Source organism: Pristis pectinata, chromosome 1 (assembly GCF_009764475.1).
Source record: "Pristis pectinata isolate sPriPec2 chromosome 1, sPriPec2.1.pri, whole genome shotgun sequence".
Lineage (NCBI taxonomy): Eukaryota > Metazoa > Chordata > Chondrichthyes > Rhinopristiformes > Pristidae > Pristis > Pristis pectinata.
In genome coordinates, this window is record NC_067405.1 from 15939060 (window position 1) to 15964891 (window position 25832).

Here is a 25832-nt window from a genome sequence, read left to right on the forward strand (position 1 = left end):
GAGCAACTGTGTATTACCTTCACCATAATGCACCTTTCAAAGAATTGCACATGAACCAAAGTGTTCGGATTGTATCAAACGCTCTTAAAGTATTGAGTGTCTCAAATAAAAACAAAGTGTGGAAATATTCAGCGGGTCAGGCAGCATTCTGTGGTGAGAAATACCAAGTTAACGTTTCAGGTCAGTGACCTTCATTGGAAGCTTTCCAGTTCCAGCAGTTTTTCTGATTTTTCAAAATGCTGGGTGAGTTGAATATTGACCAGGGATGTTCATTTCCTTCTGTTTAACTTGAATTTTTGTAACTTTAGTGAGAGAACCGGCTTTGAGAATGTGTTGGCCAGTGTGATATTCTCTTAACTTCTGAACTGGCAGAATATTGTGTGGGTTGTCCACTGATTCCATTTTTTTTTTGGTATTTTTTCCAAGGCAGTTGTCAGTCCTGTGACCAATTGTTCTCCACAGCCTGAAGAAAATCTTGGATTCTGGTCGTAGATGTGGGTCTGCTTATATAAAGTTCATTGCAACCTTGAATATGGCAGAGAGTTGGCAAGAGCCCACCTAACATATTAATTTAATGTGCACCAATCTCCTGAAGATTTGATGCAGGATGGAGCATGTAATAGGTAGACATAAGTGCTGCTTAATCTTATGTCTGCAGTTTCATGAGGAACTTGCATTTCTGACTGCCTATCGTGACCTCAATGTCCCAACGTGCTTTACAGCCAGTGAAGTACTTTTGAAGTGTGGACACTGTTGTAATTAAGACATGTGACAGTCAGTTTGTGTACAGTAGAGCCCCAAACAGCATTGTGATATGGAATAGATAATTTGTTATGTTGATTTGAGGGATAAACTTGGGTCAGCACATTGGGCACAATTCAGCGGCTCTTTTTGGAAATAGTGCTGTGGGATCAGAGAGGGGATGCATCCTCCTCTCATCTGAAAGTACAGGATTCTGTACTTTCTGATCGTATAGCAGTTATGCACTGGAGTGTTGGCCTAGAATTTTGTGTTGAAGTCTCAGGAGTGACGTTTGAACCCACTACCTTCAGACACAAAGGCAAGAGAACTAGTGGAGGAGCTATAATTACCGAAATGCATCTTTTGCTAAATCAGAGATCTGGAGTGGTGCAGGTCTTGGAGACATTCAGGACAGAAACAGGCCCTTCAGCCCATTGTGTCCATATCAACCATCATACCCATCAACCTATTCCCTTTTACCAGCACCTGCTCTGTAACCTTCTCTGCTTTGGATATTTGTTTATCACAATACTTAAATACTGTGAGCATCTCTGCCCTAGCAGTGTATTCTAGATTCCAGCCACACTCTGGGTGAAGTTATTCCTTTTCAGATCCTCTCTAAACCACCTTCTCATAATCTTTACCCTATTCCTTCTAGAATCCAACATCTGTTGGAATGAAAGGTCAGGCAGATGGGGCTGAATGATTTCCTCCTGTTTCTGTGTCCTGGTTGAGGAAAGAGGATGAAAAAACAGTTTATGAAGGTTTTTTTTTCTAAGGAAAGAAAATACTTACCCAATGAGTAATGTGGCATTTTGTGAATGAGATGTTCCAGGAACCATCTAGTCACTGATGACATACATTAGATTTATGGGCTTTCAGTTGTGATCCAAATAACCATTCAGTGCCTTGAACATTCTAATTATGAACTGCTGTTGAATCTGAAGGTTTGTTAGCCTATTTACAGCTCTATATTTACAGATCAGTGTAAAGACATGAAAGAGGTGGTTGCACATTGTTTTGAACTGATCCACTGTATGTTATTAAAAACCTAGAGTCCAAATTTAGAAAAGACGATTAGTTTGGTGGAATTTAAAGTACTTGCTGATCTGTCAGCTTCACTTTTCCTCTTTCCACTGACGGTGAGCAGGATCTGTACATCACAAACCACTGACCAGACCATTGTACATCAATTTGTGTAAGTTTATCTTTTCAAAACAAAATCCTGAAGACTTGCAATTCCATATATTTCCTTTTATGAGCCCAGGATATTCCAAAGTTCTTCTGAGGTGCAGTCACTCCATTGGGTCCAGTTGGCACAACAAGGTTACAAAAGCGACCAGGTAGTAACAACAATATATTTTCCAATTATGTTGGTTCAGAGAATAATGAAGTTGATAGCAACATGGATCATCCCCTATTTTTAAGAGTTTCACTGGATTTTTATCAAATTTCTGAGAGGACAGATGTGACCTGGGTTTTATCTCTCATCTAAGTGGCAGTACTTCTGACCTCGCAGCACTCCCTCAGTGCTGTATAGTTCCGATTTTATGCTCCTATTTCAGGAATTGGGGCTTCAACCCTTGGGCATCTGATTCAGAGGGTGCCCGCAGCTGATCCAAAGCAGATATTGTTCTCAGCAGTGACCACTCATTTCAGGTTGTGCGCTTATGGAATTGCAGTTGACATCTGCAAAGTAGAGAACAAAGGGTTTGCAGATCCTGAGTTTAAAGTAGGATAATTTGGTTTTAATTGAAGTTTGAGAGGTGTTGCTTCTTTGTGATTTTGTTCAGGATACTTATTAAGAAAACGTTGCTGTTAAGCTCTCTCGATGATAATTATTCATTCACTGGCTGTGTGTGTCGCTGCCAAGCAGGCATTTCTTGTCCATCCCTAATTGCCTGTGAAGTGAGAATACTGTTGTAGTAATCACACGAGGTTGTCTAGAGTCATGTAAAGGAGAATAGAGAGAAGGGAAATGGATGCCATCCTGAAAGAGTGCAATAAATAGGAGCAGGAGTTGGCCCATTGACCCTTGAGCCTGCTGCACCATTCACTGAGACCATGGCTCATCCATTCTTGGTCTCAATACCACCTTCTCACTTTTTCCCCATGCCCCTTGGCTCCCTTGTAGTTCAAAGGCCTGTCAAAGTTGCCTTGAATTCATTCAGTGACTCTGGCTCCATTGATAAGATAAGATCTTTATTAGTCACATGCATATCGAAACACACAGTGAAATACATCTTTTGCATAGAGTGTTCTGGGGGCAGCCCACAAGTGTCGCTACGCTTCCAGCGCCAACATAGCATGCCCACAACTTCCTAACCCCCACGTCTTTGGAATGTGGGAGGAAACCAGAGCACCCGGAGGAAACCCACGCAGGCACGGGGAGAACGTACAAACTCCTTACAGACAGTGGCCGGAATTGAACCCAGGTCTCTGGTGCTGTAAAGCGTTACGCTAACCAGGTGACTTGATAGACGTGTACAAGATGATAATAGATCAAGTGGACAGTCAGAGACTTTTTCCACAGGGCGACAATGGCTAACACGAGGGGACATAATTTTAAGGTGATTGGAGGAAGGTATAAGGGGGATGTCGGGGTAAGTTTTTTTTTACACACAGTGTGATGGGTGTGTGAAACGCACTGCCTGCAGAGGTTGTGGGGGCAGATACATTAGGGACATTTAAGAGATGCTTAGATAGACATGAGTGATAGAGAAATGGTGGGGGGGCTATGTGGGAGAGGAGGGTTAGATAGATCGTAGAGCAGGATAAAATGTCAGCACAACATTGTGGGCCGAAGGGCCTGTACTGTGTTGTAGTGTTCTATGTTCTAAAATGGCCATACGGGTGGATAGGGTAGCAAGGAAGGCATTTGACATGCTTACCTTTCATTGGGTACAAGTTGGGATATTGCAGCTGTACAAAACATTGGTCAGGCCACATGTGTACAGTTCTGGTCACCACAGGAAGGATGTGGTAGCAACAGAGAGAGTGTGCAGAAGAGATTCACCTGGGTGTTGCCTGGAATGGAGGGCTGTGGTTATAAGGAGATATTGGGTTTATTCTCACTGAATGTTGAGGCTGAGGGGTGATCTAAGTGAGGTTTACAAAATCATGACCACAGATAGGGTAAATAGTCTTTTTCCAAGTGTGAGGCAGTCTAAAACTAGAGGGCACAGGTTTAAGGTGAGGGGAGAAATTTAAAAGGGGACCTGAGGGGCAAGTTTTTCCCCACACAGGGTGGTGGGTGTGTGGAACGACCTGCCACAAGAGGTGGGAAAAATTACAACATTTGGATGGGTACTTGGGAAGGAGCGGAGGGATACGGGTCTAATGCAGGAAAATGAGATTAGTATAAACTGGCATCACAGTCAGCATGGAAGAGTTGGGCCGAAGGGCCTATCTCTGTGCTGTACAACTCTCCGACTGAGAAAAGGAGATGCATGCTAGTTTCCCCTAGGAGAGAAGGTGGAGGCAGGTGTATGGAACAAAGGGAATGTTTGTGAGAAGATGAGCCAGACTGGTTTAATGGCAGTAGTTTCAATCATTCCCACGATAAATTGCCTTTTTCTGCATTAATAACCGAGCCTGATACAAAACCCATCCTGCTTCAAACACACCAGTGAACAGGGTTATACACAGAGGAGGCCATACAGCCTGCTGAATGTGTGCCAGCTCTTTGATAGGGACTAGAAATATACCAAGTCTCTGGGGGTAGAAAATACCAACATTCTCTTCCCTAAGGGAAGAAATTCCCATCTATCTCCATCTTCAAATGGGCAACCTTGTATTCTGAAACTACATCCCCTCATTCTAGATACCCCCAACAAGGGAAACATCCTTTTGGCACCCCCCCCCCCCCCCATCAATCACACAAAGGATCTTGTGTTTCCATAAGATCAACTCTTTCTTCGAAACTACAGTGAGCACAGACCTAACCTGCTGAACGTGTCTTAGTATGTCACACCTTCATCCCAGGACCAAACCACCTCTGCACTGTCGCCAATGCAAGTATATCATTCCTTAAATATGGAGATCATAATCATATGTGGTACTCCAGGTGTAAAAGTACCTTGGTGGCACGGTAATGTAGCGGTTAGCGTAACGCTATTACGGTGCCAGCGACCCGGGTTCAATTCTGGCCGATGTCTGTAAGGAGTTTGTATGTTCTCCCGGTGTCTGCATGGGTTTCCTCCGGGTGCTCCTGTTTCTCCCACATTCCAAAGACGAACAGGTTAGGAAGTTGTGGGCGTGCTATGTCGACACTGAAAGAGTGGCGATACTTGCGGGCTGCCCCCAGCACATTCTCGGTAATGCAAAAAGATGCATTTCATTGTGTGTTTTGATGTGACTAATAAATAAATATCTTGTATCTACTTCTCTACTCCAAACCTCTTGCAATAAACGCCAATACTCTGTAAGCCATACTGCTGTACCTGCATGCCAACCTTTTAGGTTTCATGCACTAGCACCTCCAGGTCTCCTTGTAATGTAACATTTTGTAGCCTCACTCCATTTAAATAATAAGTTTGAAGACCTTGCCCACTTACTTTCTAACAGCCAAGAAAGCACACCAACGCCTCTACTTCCTCCGAAGGCTGAGGAAATTTGGCATGTCCCCGATGACCCTCACCAATTTTTACAGTATAGAAAGCATCCTATTTGGATGCATCACGGCCTGGTATGGCAACTGCTCTGCCCAAGACTGCAAGATATTGCAGAGAATTATGAATGCAGCCTAGTCCATCGTGCAAACCAGCCTCCTGTCTATTGACTTCATCTACACTTCCTGCTGCCTCGGAAAAGCAGCCAACATAATTAAGGACCCCTCCCACCCCAGTCATTCTCTCTTCTCCCCTCTCCCGTTGGGCAGAAGATACAAAAGCTTAAGAGCCTGAACCACCAGGCTCAAGTACAGCTTCTACTCCACTGTTGTCAGACTCTTGAATGGACCTCTCGTATCCTAAAAGATCTCCCAATCCACCTCGCGGTGGCCCTTGCACTTTGCCTGCACTGCACTTTCTCTGTAACTGGAACACTCTATTCTGCATTCTGTTTTCTTTTTTACTACCACAATGTGCTTGTGTATGGAATGATCTGTATGGATGGCATGGAAACAAAAGCTTTTTGCTGTATCTTGGTACATTTGACAATAATAAACCGGTATCGTTACAGGCTCTTGCCCTCCTCACAACCTACTGACCACCATATCCTTTGGCGACAGTACATTCAAGTCATTAATGTTGATGAACCAGATGGGTTTTATTATAATCAGAAGTTTCTTGGTTACTGTTATTGCGACCAGCTGATTATATTTAAATTCACCTAATTTAATAAATCTGGAATTTAAATATAATTAGGTGAATTTAAATTCCCCAGCTGCCATTTGGGATTTGAATGTGTCATTGGATCAATGTTCCAGAGTACTAGCTACTAATTTAGTAACTTAATCATTACACTTCCATGCCCCTTCAGCTTCCATCTCAGGAGCTAAGTGCTTATTGTCTGAGAGGCAAATTCCCAAAATTCCAGTACCAGCTCACCCATCACCCTTTGTACCAACACCAGACTGTCACTACCAGAAGGATGCAGTCGTTCAAGAAAGCAGCTTACCACCCCTAAACAGCAGTTAGGGATGGGAATTAAATGCTGGCCTTGCCAGCAACCCATGCATCCTGTCAACAAATTTAAAAAGGACCATCTTTGTGTTGTAGATTTGAGTGTTGGCAGTCTCATTGAAACTGCGGTTGGATTGCCAAAACTAATTGCATTTTGACCCATTTTTTCCCTTTTCTATCTTTCTTGCACGTTTGGTAACACTTGCTTTGCCATTCTTTCGTAATTGGATTTTAACATTTTAAAATTACGTACATTTGGCAGCAATTTTAAAAAGAGTTTGGTTTTCCTCGGTTTCTTAATTTATTGAGTGTCCACTGATATGAAGTCAGCTTCAAATGGTATTTGTATAGTTGAGACCTTTCCCTCCTGTCTGCCTGTGTTAAATTCAGTTAAGAGTGGTGATGGTTGTAGCACAATACAGGAATGTTAAACGGCCTGTTATCTTGACTGATCCCGGACATTGTTGTTGCCTGCTGCATACCAAGGCTCTTGTATCATCTTTGCCTGTAGGATTTCTTTCTTCAGGGAGGTCATCAGCATTAAAACCATTTATGGGGGAACGTTCATCATTGCAAAATGAAAGCCAATACTTAATGAAGTGTTGAGTGCAAGTGATGAATTAACTGAGTTGTGTACTTTGTGCAATTAATTTAGAGACAGCATAAAATCAAGGGAGTAGGTAATGGGATATAGAACTGTTAGAATGCTTACTTTCTAATCATTTTTTTCCAACTAAAAGGAAACGGGACCAGATTTCCAAGAAATGGAACAAAATGCTAGAAACACTCAGCAGTTCAGGCAGCATCTGTGGAAAGAGAAAAAAGAGGAATACGATCATGTTGGAGACATTTCAGCAGAACTGGAAAGGAAAGAAAACGAGTTTGTATCGAGCTGCAGGGAGGCTGAGAGGGGTCTCGATGGGACAAAGGGAATGTCACTGACAGGATGAGCCAGGTTGCCATGGAGCTAAGCTGTAAGTGAGGTCGTCTGGTTGATGGGTTAATGGAGTCAGTTAGGGAGAGAACATATTCATGAAAGTTGTGACATGAGGGCAGTTAAAGAGTGAGAACGTAAACAAAGAAATACAAGAGTTGTGAAATGCAGGACTGCTGGATATGTCCAGCAGGTCAGGCTATGCTAATGGAGAGAGGGAAAACTGAAGCAATGTCACAGATGGATGACGTAGCTCATTCTGATACAGACAAAACGTGAGTTGCCTGAAATTGCACAATACGATGACGAGAAACCTGCAAGGTGGTCAGATAGAAAATGAGATGTTGTTCCTCAAGCTTGTGTTGTAGCAGTGCAGGGAATCACAGACAGACAGGTCAGAATGGAAGGGAGATGAAGAATTAAACTGGCAGGCTACAGGGAGCTCTGAACCACCCCGGTGCACTGACTTCACCTGCTCCGCAAAGCATTGATCCGGTCTGAGTTGGGTTTCTTCTATGTAGAGAAGACCACATTGTGAACTCTGAATCCAGTACACCACAGCGGAAGTGCAATTGAATCACTGCTTCACTTGGAGAGATTGTTTGGGTTCCTGTTTGGTTGGAAGGGAGAAGGTGAAAGAACAAGAGTCTTGATGCAGGGCTTTGAGCTAAAGTGTTCACAATTTCTTTCCTCCCACAGATGTTGCTCAACCCGCTGAGTTCCTCCAGCAGGTTGTTCGTGGCAGGTGAAAGAACAGATATTGCATCCCCTGCGGTTATGGGAAAGTGCTGTTATAAGGGGGAGTAGTTGGTGGTGACAGAGAAGTGGACAGGAATTGCAAAGGGAATGGTCCCTTTGTAATGCTGGCAGAGGAGGGGAGGATGTGTCTGATGGTGGAACCTTGTTGCAGTTTGCAAAGGATGATCTATTGAATGCAGCGACAAGGTAAGGATTAGGAGAACTCTAACCTAACTCCGTCCAGGAGGAGAGGGGGTGAGAGCATGAATGCAGGAAATGGATGAGATGCAGTCAAAGGTTTTGTTAACAATGGTGAGATGGAAACCATGGTTCAGGTAAAATGGACATCCTAAAGGCACCTGTGTGGAAAGTCTCAAGATTGGAGCAAATCTTCCAGATGGATTGGCTGTCTTTTTCATGTCACCTAAGTTTAAGTCTAACTTTTTAATACAAAAAGCAAAGGGGTAGAGTACAGGGTTTTGTGGAACTCAACTGATAACCATTCAGCTGCAAAAGCCCCTGTCAACCATTGCCCTGTGGCCCCCTGCTGCTGAGTCAGTTTGCATTCAATATGTCACACTCCCGTGGGTTTTCACTTCTTAACCAGCCTGCTATGTGGGATCTTGTTACAAGTGTTGCCACTGACACTCCTTGTTACTTCATCAGACTATTTTGTCAAGTTATTCAGATGTGTCCTTGCCTTAACAACCCTATTCTGACTGTCCTTCATTAATCCAAGGCTTTGCTTTTTCAATCCCTGTCTAGTTCAGATGTAACTCAGTTTATCACTCTTATTCCAGATGCTGCCTAATCAGCTGGGTTTTCCGAGCATTCTTCTTTATTTCAGCCTTCCAGCAATTGCTTGTGCATCCCACAATTCCGGCATTCTCCCTCTACCTACATCACCTCCAGAGAGAGCAGTGGTCATTCACAAGCTACGCATACCCTTGATCAGTTACCACCATTTTCTCTTGGTCTCCTCACTATCAGACATTTTATTTTCTTCCCACCCCTCCTGCTTGTCTGCAACTTGGAGCATGCCTTCAGGCACGGTAGTGTAGCGGTTAGCGTAACGCTATTACAGCGCCAGCAACCTGGGTTCAATTCCGGCCACTGTCTGTAAGGAGTTTGTATGTTTTCCCCATGTCTGCATGGGTTTCCTCCAGGTGCTCCGGTTTTTTCCCACATTCCAAAGACGTACGGATTAGGAAGTTGTGGGCACGCTATGTTGGGGCTGGAAGCGTGGCGGCACTTACGGGCTGCCCCCAGAACACTCTGCGCAAAAGATGTATTTCACTGTGTGTTTCGATGTACATGTGACCAATAAAGATATCTTTTCTCTTCTCTCTAAAGGTTCCCAGTCATGATGAAAGATCATTGCTCTGTTTCTCCACAGATGTTGCCTGACCTGTGGAGTATATGCAGCATTTTCTGTATGTATTTTAGGTTTACAGCATCTGCAGATTTTTCCTTTCCCCTTGAATGTATGATCCCAATAATAATTTCCCACCCTTGAAATAAAACTAGCTAGCCCATAATTACTTGGTTTATCCCTTTCTTTAAGCAATGGTACGCTGTTGGTAATCTTCCAATCCTCTTACACTAACTATTTCTATAGCTGGGGAAAATAGGAAACTAATGATCAGAGCCTCGACAAGTTCCTTGCTTTTAATGGCCTGGAATATATTTAAGCTATGGTGATTTATGCACTATGCTAAACCTTTTTTTCTATTTTCAGCTCAAGTATTTTGAACTGTTCCTCAATATCATCTCCCTCTTTTGTATATGTTGAATGATTGTATTGAGCTAATGAACATTAGAAAGTAGTGGTAGTAGGACTTGGTATAGTGAGGGGGAATTGACACTTTTCTGTAGTAAAGAGCAAGTGTTCAAATGGCTGTGTTGCCTGTGTTTCAGGACATCAATGGATTCTGCATAGTTAGTATGAGGAGCTGGTACCACATTAAAAAGCAGAACTTCAGAAGTAATACCTTCTGAATTTTTACCCAAGCAACGTGTAACCTGGCAGATGAGATTAGAAAACTGAATGCGTGATGATGTAGAATTGGGTTCTGGTTCAAGGGGCACTGATATCTGTACTGTAGAAAGTGGGAGCTTTAAGGTTAGGATGGTCTCCATCTGAACTCTGCTGGGACCAGTGTTCTGGAGAGCCACAATAATTAGGGAAGAGGATTGTAAACCCAATGGTCAGGGTAAAGGATCAAAGTTTTAAAGATGCATCAAATTAAAGTAGAGACAAGATAAACAGACTATGACAGGAAGAGAGGGGGAGTTCAAATCAGAGAGTGAATTTGTAGATCATGCTAGAGGTTACAAAAATAATAAAAGGACAAACTAAAGGCTATGTGTCTGAATGCACGTAGCATTTGAAACAAAACAAATGAAATGAGTGTGCAAATAGAAATAATTAAGAAAGATCTTATGAGGATAGGTTGAGTGAGTTAGGGCTCTTCTCTTTGGAGAGGAGGAGGATGAGAGGTGACTTGATGGAGGTGTCCAAGATGATAAGAGACATAGATCGCGTGAGCAGTCAGAGACTTTTTCCCAGGGCGACAATGGCTAACATGAGGGGTTGCACCCGAACGTAAGGGGGGCCAATATCCTTGCGGCCAGGTTTGCTAGGGTGGTTCAGGAGGGTTTAAACTAGATTGCGAGGGGGAAGGGAACCGGAGAAGTAGGTCAGAGAAAGAAGGGGATGGGGAAAAGTCAGATCTGACAGGTAGAGAGGCTTTGAGGAAGGAGAAGTAAGAGTACAGGCTACAAAAGTAGTAAGGTGGATGGGCTAAAGTGCATTTACCTGAATGCGAGAAGCATCAGGAATAAGGGAGATGAACTGAGAGCTTGGATAAGTACATGGGGCTATGATATTATAGCTATTACAGAGACGTGGCTGACATCGGGGCAGGAATGGATATTGAATATTCCTGGTTTTCAGTGTTTTAAAAGGGATAGGGACGGGGGGAGAAGAGGAAGAGGGGCGGCTGCAGAAAGGGTAGATAATGTAGAAGGATCCTCTCTAGAGTCAATATGGGTGGAAGTTAGGAATAAGAAAGGGGTAGTTACCCTTCTGGGAGTATTCTATAGGCCCCCTGGTAGCAGTAGGGATACTGAAGAGCAGATTGGGAGGCAGTGTTTGGAGAGATGCGAAAATAACTGGGTTATTATAATGGGAGACTTCAACTATCCAAATATTGATTGGCACCTACTTAGTGCCAAAGGTTTAGATGGGGTGCAGTTTGTTAAGTGTGTCCAGGACGGATTCCTGACGCAGTATGTTGACAGGCTGACTAGAGGGAATGCCATATTAGATCTAGTTTTAGGTAATGAACCGGGTCAGGTGACAGATCTATCAGTGGGTGAGCATTTGGGGGACAGTGACCATTGCTCCATAACCTTGAGAATTGTCATGGACAGGGACAGGTGCAGAGAGGACAAGAGGATTTTCAATTGGGGAAGGGCGAACTATGAGGCTATAAGGCGAGAACTTGGGAGTGTAAATTGGGGTGACATTTTTGAAGGGAAATGTACTATGGAGATGTGGGCGATGTTCAGGGATCTCTTGCAGGATGTTAGGGATAAACTTGTCCTGGTGAGGCAGAGAAGGAATGGCAGGGTGAAGGAACCGTGGGTGATAAGAGAGGTGGAACAACTAGTTAGGAAGAAGAAGGCAGCAGCATACATAAGGTGTAAGCAGCAAGGATCAGACAGGGCTCGTGAGGAATAGGAAGGAACTTAAGAAAGGGCTGAGGAGAGCGAGAAGGGGACATGAAAAGGCTTTGGTGAGTAGGGTTAAGGAGAATCCCAAGGCTTTTTTCTCGTACGTAACGAGCAGAAGGATGGCTAGGGTAAAGGTAGGTCCGATTAAAGACAAAGGTGGGAGGATGTGCCTGGAAGCTATGGAAGTGGGTGAGGTTCTCATTGAATACTTCTCTTCAGTATTCACCAAGGAGAGGGGTCTTGATGATGCTGAGAACTGTGTAGGTGAGGGTAATGTTCTACAGTATGTAGCTATTAAGAGAGAGGATGTGTTGGAGTTGTTAGAAAATATTAGGACAGATATGTCCCCGGGGCCTGACGGAATATTCCCCAGGCTGCTTCGTGAGGCGAGGGAGGAGATTGCTGAACCGTTGGTTAGGATCTTTGAGTCCTCGTTGTCAACGGGGATGGTACTGGAGAATTGGAGGGTGGCGAATGTTGTCCCCTTATTCAAAAAAGGTAGTAGGGATAGTCCAGGGAATTACAGACCAGTGTGGCATACGTCTGTGGTGGGTAAGCTGTTGGAAAGAATTCTAAGAGATAGGATCTATGAGCATTTGGAGAAGCGTGGACTGATTAGGGACAGCCAGCATGGCTATGTGAAGGGAAGATCTTGCCTCACAAGCCTGATAGGGTTCTTTGAGGAGGTGACCAGGAAGATTGATGAGGGTAGTGCAGTGGATGTGGTCTACATGGATTTTAGTAAGGCGTTTGACAAGGTTCCGCTTGGTAGGCTTCTTCAGAAGATCAGAGGCCAAGGGATCCGGGGAAGCTTGGCCATGGGGATTCAAAATTTGCTTGCCTGTAGAAAGCAGAGAGTTGTGGTGGAGGGAGTGCATTCAGATTGGAGGGCTGTGACTAGTGGTGTCCCGCAGGGATCGGTTCTGAGACCTCTACTTTTTGTGATATTTATTAATGACTTAGATGAGGGGGTGGAAGGCTGGGTTAGCAAGTTTGCAGATGACACAAAGATTGGTGGTGTTGCGGATAGTTTGGAGGGCTGTCGAAGCTTGCAGAGGGATATTGATAGGATGCAGAGCTGGGCTGACAAGTGGCGGATGGAGTTCAATCCGGAGAAGTGTGAGGTAGTACACTTTGGAAGGACAAACTCCAAGGTGGAGTACAAGGTAAATGGCAGGATTCTGGGCAGTGTGGAGGAGCAGAGGGATCTGGGGGTTCGTATCCACAGATCACTGAAAGTTGTCTCGCTGGTGGATAGGGTAGTTAAGAAAGCTTATGGGATGTTAGCTTTCATAAATCGGGGGATTGAGTTTAAGAGCCACGAAGTGATGATGCAGCTTTACAAAACTCTGGTTAGACCACACTTAGAGTACTGTGTCCAGTTCTGGTCGCCTCATTAGAGGAAGGATGTGGAGGTGTTGGAAAGGGTGCAGAGGAGATTTACCAGGATGCTTCCTGGATTAGAGAGTATGGATTATGAGGAGAGACTAAAGGAGCTAGGGCTGTTCTCATTAGAGAGGAGGAGGATGAGGGGAGACATGATAGAGGTATAGAAGATATTGAGAGGAATAGATAGAGTGGACAGCCAGTGCCTCTTTCCCAGGGCACCAATGCTCAAAACAAGAGGACATGGCTTTAAGATATTGGGTGATGTCAGAGGGAGGTTTTTCACCCGGAGAGTGGTTGGTGCATGGAATGTGCTGCCTGGGGTGGTGGCGGAGGCTGATACATTGGACAAGTTCAAGAGATTGTTAGATAAGCATATGGAGGAATTTAAGATAGAGGGATATGTGGGAGGAAGGGGTTAGATAGTCTTAGGTGTGGTTTGAAGGGCGGCACAACATGGTGGGCCGAAGGGGCTATATTGTGCCGTATTGTTCTATGGTTCTATAATTTTAAGGTGATTAGAGGAAGGTATGGGGGGGATGTCAGGGGTAAGTTTTTTTTACATAGAGAGTGGTGGGTCCGTGGAATGCACTGCCGGCAGAGGTTGTGGGGACAGATACATTAGGGAAATTTAAGATACTCTTAGATAGCCACAGGAATGATAGAGAAATGGAGGGCTATGTGGGAGGGAAGGGTCAGATAGATATTAGAGGAGGATAAAATGTTGGCACAACATTGTGGGCCGAAGGGCCTGTACTGTGCCATAATGTTCTATGTTCTATGATCGGATATCCACGCACAGACATGGCTGCAGGGCGATGCACCAGAGAAAGCATCCTATCTTGGATGCATCACGGCTTGGTATGGCAACTGCTCTGCCCAGAATCGCAAGAAACTGCAGAGAGTTGTGGACAAAGCCTAGCGTGTCACGGAAACCAGTCTCCCCTCCTTAGACTTTGTCTTTACCTCTCTGCCTTGGTGAAGCAGTCAGCATAGTCAAAGAGCCCACCCACCTGGGTCATTCTCTCTTCTCTCCTCTTCCATCAGGTAGAAGATATAGGAGCCTGAGAGCACGTACCACCAGACTTAAGGACAGCTTCTATCCCACTGTGATAAGACTATTGAACGGTTCCCTTATATGATGAGATGGACTCTGACCTCACGATCTACCTTGTTGTGACCTTGCACCTTATTGCACTGCACTTTCTCTGTAGCTGTGACACTTTACTCTGTACTATTATTGTTTTTACCTGTACTACATCAATGCACTCTGTACTAACCCAATGTAACTGCACTGTGTAATGAATTGACCTGTATGATCAGTATGCAAGACAAGTTTTTCACTGTACCTTGGTACAAGTGACAATAATAAACCAATACATAGATTGGGACGTGCATGTGGAAGCGTACATGACGTTTAGGAAGGACAGGAAGCTAGGAAAAGGTGGGGGAGTGGCTCTTTAATTACTGATGGTCTAAGTACAATAGAAAGGGATGATCCAACTTCAGAAAACCTGCCTATAGAAGTTGTTTGGCTGGAGATGTGAAGGAAATCACTTGTGGTAGTGGTGTACAGGCTTCTGCAGGAACTACGTGGTAGAACTCATTACGATGGAGAAACAATAGAAACTTCACAAAATGGTATGGTGATTATATGGGTAAGATCACATGGAGTACTGTATACAGTATTGGTCTCTTTATTTAAAGGATGTTAATGCATTGGAAGCAGTTTGGAGAAGATCTATATGGGTAAGATCACATGGAGTACTGTATACAGTATTGGTCTCTTTATTTAAAGGATGTTAATGCATTGGAAGCAGTTTGGAGAAGATCTATATGGGTAAGATCACATGGAGTACTGTATACAGTATTGGTCTCTTTATTTAAAGGATGTTAATGCATTGGAAGCAGTTTGGAGAAGATCTATATGGGTAAGATCACATGGAGTACTGTATACAGTATTGGTCTCTTTATTTAAAGGATGTTAATGCATTGGAAGCAGTTTGGAGAAGATCTACTGGACTAATACCTGGATTGGGCAAGTCATCTTATGAGGAAAGTTTGGACAGGCTGGTCTTGCATACAGATCCTCCCCAGGTTATGAATGCCCAACTTCTGGTCATCCCTTGCATACGATTGAGTGTTTGGGAGACTGGCAGGACGGATTTGCTGGCTGCTGTGGGGCTGCAGGCATCATTTGCCGGGTGGGAATGGCATACTTCCACATGCCTTCTCTCGCCACCTCACCCCAGAGCCACCACAATCGAGGGCGGGGTCACGCTGGGCAGAACTGGGAGCACTGAGCAGACTTGCTCACTTGCACACTGAGTCAGTGAGGTGGGCTGGCGGCCACTCTTCCCGCCCCTGCTTGCTCTCCCATCACTGCTGTTTCTGTGATGCTCTCCCACACTGTCTTTGTTCATTTCCGATTTACAAACAGTTTCGGGTTACGAACAGTTCTCAGGGATGGAACCCTGTTGCAACACAAGGACTGCCTGTTATGATGGAGTTCAGAAGAGTTGAGAGAGCACTTGATTGAAAAACAAGATCCTGAGGGCTCTCCAGGGTGAATCAGGAGAGGACATTTCCTCTTGTGGGAAAATATAAAACAAGAAGCCACCGTCTTAAAAATAAGGGGTCTTCTAGAGAAAACTGATGCCAAGACAGTTAGTGGCTAGTCCAGATAATTTGATTAATACATTAATTGAACTGCATTGTGAAACACCAAATTTTGCATCTGTACAGAAACATAAGGGAATAAACCCTTTTTAACCAATTTTTTTTTAAGTAACTGCTGAATATAGCAATTAATGTAGTAAAGTGAACTCATTTTGAAAAAGACTGATGATGCTTTTGTGCTGTGCAGTTTTTTGGGCAATCAGTATTTATTATGACAAAATACACTAAAAGTTGTTTAATATTTTACTGATTTTGTCATGGAGATTCAGTGTCTCAGTCAGTGTTCCTGTGCACCCTCCTTACCTTCCACCCCACTCCACCCCATCCTCCTACACTGTTATCACTGTTTACATTCCAGTTACAAATTGAGGGTCATCATTTCTTTTCAAGATGTCTTGCAACACGTTGCTGCAGCAACGGCCTTGGGCAATTTTTTTTGGAACAGTGCATTTCTGTCATCAAGGTTCTTCATTGTCTGTTGACCGATTATGTTGGTGAATCTAGCTCAGAATTATTCCCTCAGCCATGATTCATGGTATTATCTCAGAATTTTTGATTCTGTGGAGATGCCCTAGCAACAGTGTTCCTCTTGGTATTCTCACATTCCGTGCTTTCATTTGTGCAGAAAGTTCAAGCAACTAGTAGCTGTCATTTGCATAAGCCTGTATAAAAAGGATACTTTCATCTGTGCACACTTGGATTTATTCTCTCTTGTGACTGGCACAAGACTGGGTGGGGTGCCGGAGACTTGAGAACCATTTCAGTGAGGTGAACCTGGTCTTGCAGGCCAGAAGTTCCAACCAGCAGCCCTGGCATGTGCGTGATGTGCCAGTTGGAGCCTTCAGCAAGAAAGGGCCTTTGTTGGCTGTGCACAAACAGTTCTTGTGGGCAGTCTGGAATTATGAGAGGCTGTGGATCAGATCCAAAGAATTTGCAGGTATGCAGATATTGGCAATGGTTCTTGACTATGCAAGTACTACAATACAATGCAATGATATGGGTTTTATGCACTAAGGAAATTTGCCATGTCCCGATGACTCACCAGTTTTTTTTTACAGATGCACCATAGAAAACATCCTAACTAGATGCCTTGCAGCAGCTTGTTACAGCAACTGCTGTGCCCAAGACCGCTAGAAATAGGGAGTTGTGGACACAGCCTAGTCCATCACGAAAACCAGCCTTCCCTCTGTGAACTCTATTTACACTTCCTGCTGCCATAAAACAGTCAAGGACATCTCCCACCCCAATCATTCTTCTCCTCCCTCCCATCAGGCAGAAAATACAAAAGTTTGAGAACACGTACCACTAGGCTCAAGAACAGTTTTTGTCCTGTTGTTATAAGGCACTTGAAAGGACCTCTTTTATGCTAAATCTCTCAATCTACCTTATCGTGGCACTTGCACTTTCTCTGTAGATGTAACACGATGTTCAAAAATTCATCATCAGATTGAAATGGATATGCCATAGCTGTCACCGACTTCATCAAGACCTGCGTGGATGAGTGTGTGCCTTCAAAAACAGAGTCTTCACAAACCAGAAGCCCTGGATGAGCCAGGAGATTTGCAGTCTGCTGAGGGTTAGATCTGTAGCGTTCAAAACTGGCAATCCAGAACCCTACAAGAAGTCCAGATACGACCTACGGAAGGCCATCGTGAGAGTGAGAAGGCAATTCCGAGTGAAGCAAGAGACACAATCGGATGCACGACAGCTGTGGCAGGGTTTGCATGCCATTACATCCTACAAGGTGAAACCTAACAGCATAAATGGCAGTGACACTTCACTCCCCGATGAGCTCAATGCCTTTTATGTACACTTTGAAAAGGAGAATAACACTACACCTGTGTGAATTCCCACAGCATCTGGCAACCCTGTGATCTCTGTCTTGGAGGCTGACATCTGAACATTCTTCAAGAGGGTGAACCCGTGCAAGGTGTCAGGCCCTGACGGTGTACCTGGCAGGGTACTGAAAATCTGTGCCGACCAACTGGCTGGAGCGTTCAAGGACATCTTCAACCTCTCACTGCTGCAGTCTGAGGTTCCCACCTGCTTCAAAAGGACATCAATCATACTTATGCCCAAGAAGAGCAGGCTGAGCTGCCTCAATGACTATCGCCTGGTAGCACTCACATCTACTGTGATGAAGTGCTTGGAGAGGTTGGTCACGGCTAGAATTAACTCCCGCTTGAGCAAGGACCTAGACCTGTTGCAATTTGCCTACCGCTACAACAGGTCTACAACGGATATAATCTCATTGGCTCTTCACTCGGATTTGGAGCACCTAGACAACAGCAAAACGTGTCAGGCTGCTGTTTATGGATTACAGCTCTGCGTTCAACACCATCATCCTTTCAGTGTTAATCAACAAGCTTCAAAACCTGGGCCTCTGTACCTCCCTGTGCAAATGGATCCTCGACTTCCTTATCAGGAGACCACAACCAGTGCGGATCAGCAATAACATCTTCTCCTTGCTGACAACACAGGCGCACCTCAAAGATGTGTGCTTAGCCCACTGCTCTACTCTCTACATTCATGACTGTGTGGCTAAGCACAGCTCAAACGCCATCTGTAAATTCGCCGATGACACAACTGTTGTTGGCAGAATCTCAGATAGCAATGAGGAAGCATACAGGAGTGAGATAGATCGGCTGTTTGAGTGTGTCACAACAGCAACCTTGCACTCAGCATCAGCAAGGCCATGGAATTGATTGTGGACTTCAGGAAAGGGAAGTCGGGAGAACACACACCAGTCCTCACTGAGGGGTTAGCAGTGGAAAGGGTGAGCAGCTTGAAGTTCCTGGGCATCAACATCTCAGATGATTTATCCTGGCCCAACACATTGATGCAATCACGAAGGAGGCACGTTTGTGACTCTATTTCATTAGGAAGTTGAGCAGATTTGGTATGTCACCAAAGACTCTTGCAAATTTCTACAGATGTACGGTGGAGAGCATTCTGACTGGTTGCATCACCGCCTGGTATGGAGGCTCCAATGTGCGAGATCGAAAGTGACTGCAGAGAGTTGTAGACTCAGCCAGCTCCATCACAGACACAGCCCTCCCCACCGTCGAGGACATCTTCAAGAGGCAGTGCCTCAAGAAGGCGGCATCCATCATGAAGGACCATCACCATCTGGGACATGCCCTCTTCTCATTACTACCATCAGGGAGGAGGTACAGGAGTCTGAAGACCCAAGCTCAACGTTTCAGAACAGCTTCGTCCCCTCCGCCATCAGATTTCTAAACAGTCCATGAACTTTACCTTGTTATTCCTCTTTTGCACTATTTTATTTATTTATTGGTAACTTATAGTAATTTTTATGTCTTGCACTGTACTACTGCCACAAAATAAATTTCACGACGTATGTCAATGATAATAAATCTGATTCTGATATTCTGCATTCTGTTGTTTTCCTTTCATACTACCTTGATGTACTTGTATGGAATGATCTGTATGGGTACCATGCAAACAATACTTATCACTGTATCTTGTTACATGTGACAATAATAAACCAATTGCCAATTACACCTCGAACTAGGACCATAACTAACTTCCTCATTCCCCCTGTATGCCTGTGTCCTGTTGCACTACCTCTGACAGTGTTATCCAGGTCGAGATGTGATATGAAGACCTACTGGAAACTCGATCTGTGCAGAAGCCTACAATGCTTATGCTTTATTGATTTAATTGGAAGTTAAATGCCCATCTGTCTTTTTTTTTGACACTGTAGTGATTTGCTGGTGCCTCTGTAGCATTGTCAGGAACTGCCTGCTCCATGTTGCAGATATGTTTTCTGCTTTTTTTTAAAAAAAAAAGCACTCAGTTCGTAAAAGACCCATTCTGTTGCTATTCTGACCCATAAGGGGAGAATCTCACTCCAAAAGATGAGAAATATTTTATGATATTGTTGTTCTTGTGCACTTTTGCTCTTATCCTCTTCATTGCAAGCACTGCTTTCTTTGTTTGCTATCACACCCACTCCTCCCTTGTGCATGTTTTTTTTCTCTTGTGATAGATAAGTAAATTAGAGGGGATAAATGTTGTTTTCAATGAAGTCATGAGATCTATTGGGATCCAGAGTCAACACTGAGGATTCCTAAGGCCATTTCCTCCCTGTTGTATTCCCTTTGTGCCCACATATTGAATGGAAAAGTCATGGATTTTGGCTGGTGGCCATAGTATCATAGCATTCCTTGTCAGGTGGTTGCTTGGTTAAACTGCCGTGCAGAATTCCCAATTTTGGCACCAATGCCTATTGAGGAATAATGGCCAGTACAATTGGGTGGATTGTGGGTGGGTCATGTCCTCATCTGGTGCCTTGGTCACAGTTGAGTGATTTATCTGTTTCATTTGATATAGCTCAATGACTTGCCCCATAGTGTTGGCAACTGGACCTTCTTATAGGTCGGGTTGTGTGATGTCATCCAGTTTTCTAAAGAACCTTGGGGAACCACTGGCATTTTACAAGCCAAGTCAGTTTTGCCAACATCAGGAAATTATTTAATGTTTAAACTTGTATCTGTAAATTACCACGTTAGACTTAATATGCATCTGTTGTGTGAAATGGTTCTTTTTGGCCTTAAGGATGAAGGACAATGGACACGAGCTTTGGATATCAAAACTAGTTTAATCACAAAGGGAAACGTGGGGACAGAATGGATGGGAACAGCTACACACTCACACACACGCAGGAGACTGCAAATGTGAGGGGGAGTCGCAACTAGGATAAGACACGAACACAATAACAATGTACAACTTCAGGATATAATACTTCAATGCTTGACTTTCACTAGTATTGGCTCTTACACTGCCTGGAATCTGAGTGAAACGCTCCCAAACCACGTGGTGATGCACTCTTACCAGTGATCTCTGCAGCGTCATCTCACTACTCCTGGGGTCATTAAAGAGAGCGAGCTAGGGGATTGCAACTCTTTTTATGGTGCTAGGAGGCTGGGTGGAGCCTCACTGAGTGATTTAAACGGGCCAATGGTTTTGGGGTGAAGGACAAAGGTACCTGCCACAGCCAATGGTCAGGCAAGTTCAGAGACTAAAGGTACTCTCACACCTTAGGGGTGGGTGGAGCTGCCGCACCTTGATTGACAGTGGTATAACTTCTGATCCGAGGAGCAATGCTGTCCTCTGACCAGCGGGGGTCGGTGTCCTTACTGTCACGTGACAGCCATGTGTTTTCTCACTACAGCATCCTCTATTAATTTAGACCTCCTATTTACTAGTCCAAGAACAGATAGACAAAGATATCATAGCATATTCTATTAGTCTGTTTCTCTTGAGATAAATTGGTTGACTCTATGACTCTTCACCTCTGTAACCTCAGGACATCTCTGCTGGAATCCTTCCCAGATGGACGTTCCTGAACAGCACACCATTTATGGTACCAATCCTTCAGTAGTCCATGCATTCTCTTCTAAATCTTTCCAATGCTTCTTCCTTCCTTTAAGATGATCCACAAATTCCCAGAAGTATTTGGTCACTTGACCTAATAACATCTCCCTGCTAGCTCAGTACCAAATTATCTTGTATGCTTCTGTAAAGGATCTTGGAACATTTTACCAAGTTAAAGAAGCCACACAAATGCGATTTGTTATGGTTAATCTTGAACCCACAACCATGCTTCTGTCTAATCTTGTCTCCATCTACATTCCTGTCTATTCAAATGTTGTTTCTGGTCTGACTATCACCTGAGAGTAATCTTCTAGAATGACCTATTTACCACTATATTCTCCCATGTTGTATGAAAACTTGTACAATATCACAACAGTCTTAATGGTCCCTTTTAAGCTTGATGTGACACATTTATTTGAGTCAAACATCATAGAGTCAAAGAATCACAGAAACAGGCGCTTTGGTCCAACTTGCCCATGCTGACCAAGATGTCCATCTAATGTAGTCCTATTTGCCTGCATTTGGCCAGTATCCCTCGAAACTTTTCCTATCTATGTACCTGTCCAAATTATTATTATCTTATTCTCTGCTTGTTAAAAATATAATCTTGTCTCGAAGTATAGTGACAGCTCCTGTATCTTTCCCTTACACTCATGACTTTCCTTTGAACTGGTGTTCAATGAGTTAAAACCACCCACTTTTGTTTGTTTGTCTTTTCTTTATTGTTGGCATGACTTGCGGGTGGCTGGAAAGAAATGGAACTTGAGATTTTTTTTAACAGAGTAAAGAAAACCAGCCTCGCCATGCCCATGCATGCTGCAACATTGGGCCATAGTTCATTAAGGTCTTACAATGAGGCTGTTGTGTCTCCTTCAATGGCTTAGCTAGACTTTCAATGCACTGGACAAATATGAGTAGCCTTTGAATGCTCAACGAACCTAAACAAATGTCTCTGTATTACATAAAAGAACATGCTTTGCTGAGGCTAAATAGGATTATACAATGACTTCGTTTGGGGCAGTTGTTTGGTTAGGAAGTATTATTTGGGCCACTTCTGAATTAATAGAAAATATTGTTTTACTTAATTGTGGAGCTGCTCCTACTGCTTTTAATGAGACAGATTGGAAGTCTGGTCAGCACAGTGTTTGCTGATTTCCACTAATGCCATGGTTATCAGTAGTACACCACAAGTCAGGAAAGGAAGCAAATGATTTCACACCTTTTTGTGCTCAGTGGCCACTCCACTCCTGTGCAATGATACTCTGGTGAGAGAAGGATTTGTTCAAAGTGAGAATAATTTGTGCAAAATTTACTCTGCCTTCTGTATAGTAAGAAGTTACTTACCTACTTTCAGCACAGAAGGAGGCCATTCAGCCCATTATGTCTTTACAGGCTCCTAGTAGAGCAATTCTATCAGTGTAATTCTCATTCAGGTTATTCTCCCACATGTCGGTGACCAGTGGTGTTCCGCAGGGATCTGTTCTGGGACCCCTGCTCTTTGTGATTTTTATAAATGACTTGGATGAGGATGTGGAAGGGTGGGTTAGTAAGTTTGCAGATGGCATGAAGGTTGGTAGTATTGTGGATAGTATAGAAGGTTTCTGTAGTTTATAACAGGACATTGACAGGATACCGAGCTGGGCTGAGAAGTGGCAGATGGAGTTCAACCCAGACAAGTGTGAAATGATACACTTTGGAAGATTGAATTTGAAGGTTAATGGCAGGACTCTTAGCAGTGTGGAGGAACAGAGGGATCTTGGGGTCCACGTCCATAGATCCCTCAAGGTTGCTGCGCAGGTCAATAGGGTTGTTAAGAAGGTGTACGGTGTGTTGGCCTTCCTTAGTCGGGGTATTGAGTTAAAGAGCTGTGAGGTAATGTTGCAGTTCTATAAAACTCCGGTTAGACCACATGTGGAATATTGTGTTCTGTTCTGGTCGCCTCATTATAAGAAGGGTGTGGAAGCTTTAGAGAGGGTGCAGAAGAGATTTACCAGGATGTTGCCTGGATTGGAGAGCATGTCTTATGAGGATAGGTTGAGTGAGTTAGGGCTTTTCTCTTTGGAGAGGAGGAGGATGAGAGGTGACTTGATAGAGGTGTACAAGATGATAAGAGGCATAGATCGAGTGGACAGTCAGAGACTTCTTCCCAGGGCGAAAATGGCTAACACAAGGGAGCATAATTTTAAAGTGACTTGGAGGAAGGTATAGAGGGGATGTCAGAGGTAAGTTTTTTTTTGCAGAGTGATGGGTGTGTGGAATGCACTGCCGGCAGATACGTTAGGGACATTTAAGAGATGGTTCAGGTGCATGTTGATGGGACTAGGCAGAAGATCAGGTGGCATGGACTAGATGGGTCGAAGGGCCTGTTTCTGTGCTGGAGTACTCTATGACCTTAATCATGTCCCCTCTTAATGTCCTACACAGACTCTGCTTCTCCAGTCTCTCCTCCTCTCCTCGTAACTGAACTATTCCACCCCAGGCAACATTCTGGTGAAAATAGGTGCATGAGGGAGAAAGGAATAGAAAAAAGTATTGATGTATTGTCCACTTGTACTGATTTGGATTTTTGTACTCAGATTGCCACTTGTTTGTTTCTCAGTCTAGTCTTGCTCCCAACTTTTGGATAAGTTTGTAATCAGTCTCACATTTCAGAATCTAAATTTCACTCTTGCCATTTTTCTGAATGTTAACTGCTCTAGCAAATAGATATAAAGCATGGCTAGCCTGGTATCCCACTAATTAAAATCCAGTTTTAAACTAGTGGGATAGTAGGCTAGCCATGCTGCAGGTTCAGGAATGCTTTTGATGATTGATTATTAACCTAAAACACACAGTCTGTTTCTGTATCCATTGATGTAATTTGACCTGCTGAATATCTCCAGCACTTTCTGATTGAATTAAATTTAATAACACACTTCGGTCCTGGAGCTAACACTGAAGGTATAAAGGCAGAAGAAATTGCAAAGCCAGAGCCCTTTACCATTTAAAATGTAGCAGAAATCTGAAACCTTTACCCCCCTCCCCAAGAGCCTTTGGATCTTTGGATAGTGGAAGAGTCCTAGAGCAATAAAGCACAGAAGCAGGCCCTTTGGCCCGACTTGTCCGTGCCAATCAATTCGCCTACCTGAGCTCATCCCTTTTGTCTGCGTTTGGTCCATGTCCCTCTGAACCTTTTCTATAAGTGTACCTGTCTAAATGTCTTTTAAACATTGTAATTGTATTCAGCTCTACTGCTTCATCTGGCAGCTTGTTTCACATATCCACCACCCTATATGTGGAAAATAATTGCGCCTCAGGTTCTTGTTGACTAGGTTTATTGATTGATACGGAACAAATGCAGGGTAAACAGTATTTGGGGTGCAGATAAACCATGGTCTAATTAAGTTACGTGCATGATCTCAAAGGTATGGAACCTTTAGCTGCTATGTGGAAGAGCTTGTTTCAAGCACCCCCCAGTTTAATTGCCCCATAGTTGGTGGCTATGTCCTCAATTGCCAATTTCTTGAGTTCTGGAATTTCCTTCACAAACCATTGCCCTTCTCTATCTTGCTCTCCTTTTTAAAGTAATCCTTATTTACCTTTTTGTTCAAACTTTAGTCATCCTTAAGATCTCCTTGTGTGGCTCAAGTTTTGTCCAAAGATGTTCTTGTGAAACACTTGGGGATCTAAAAGCAAAAAAAGGGCAGATGTTGGAAATCTGAAATAAAAAGAAAAAAACACTGGGAATTCTCAGCAGGTCAGGCAGCAACTGTGAGGAGAGAGAGTTAAAATGCCAATGACCATTTGTCAGAATTATGAAGAAAAAATTAGAATCAAACATAAGAGAATCGGGGCAGAGGTGAGTGCAGTCGCTATTACGAAGGAGAAGGTGCTTGATAGAAGGAATAAAGGTGTAGACTATTTTCTAAATGGGGAGAGAATTCAGAAATCAGATGCAGAGGGACTTGGGAGTCATAGTGCGGGATTCCCTGAAGGTTAACTTGCAGGTTGAGTCGGTAGTAAGGAAGGCAAATGCAATGTTAGCATTCATTTGGTGAGGACTAGAATATAAAAGTAAGGATGTAATGCTGAGGCTTTATAAAGTGTTGGTCAGAGCACATTTGTAGTATTGTGAACAGTTTTCAGCCCCACATCTAAGGAAGGATGTGCTGGCATTGGAGAGGGTCCAGAGGAGGTTCATGAGAATGATTTAGGGAGTGAAAGGGTTAATGCATATGGAGTGTTTGATGGCTCTGGGCCTGTACTCGCTGGAGTTTAGAAGGATGAAGGAGGATCTCATTGAAACCTACTGAATATTGAAAGGCCTGGACAGAGTGGACATGGAGAGGATGTTTCCTGTAGTGGGAGAGTCTAGGACCAGAGGATACAGCCTCAGAATAAAAGGACATTCCTTTAGAACATAGATGAAGAGGAATTTCTTTAGCCAAGGGGTGGTGAATCTGTGGAATTCATCGCCACAGATGATTGTGGAGGCCAAGTCATTGGGTTCATTTAAAGTGGAGGTTGATAAGTTTTTGATTAGTGAGGTGTCAAGGGTTACAGGGAGAAAGCAGGAGAATGGGATTGAGAGGGAAAAATCAGCCATGATCAAA

The 25832-nt window shown here is 43.7% G+C and overlaps 1 protein-coding gene across 2 annotated transcripts in view; it reads left to right on the plus strand.

Moving 5' to 3' along the window:
- The window catches only part of epb41l5 (erythrocyte membrane protein band 4.1 like 5), a 158428-nt gene that overhangs the window by 34851 nt on the left and 97745 nt on the right, over positions 1-25832 (plus strand). The gene's annotated exons all lie outside the window — the stretch shown is intronic.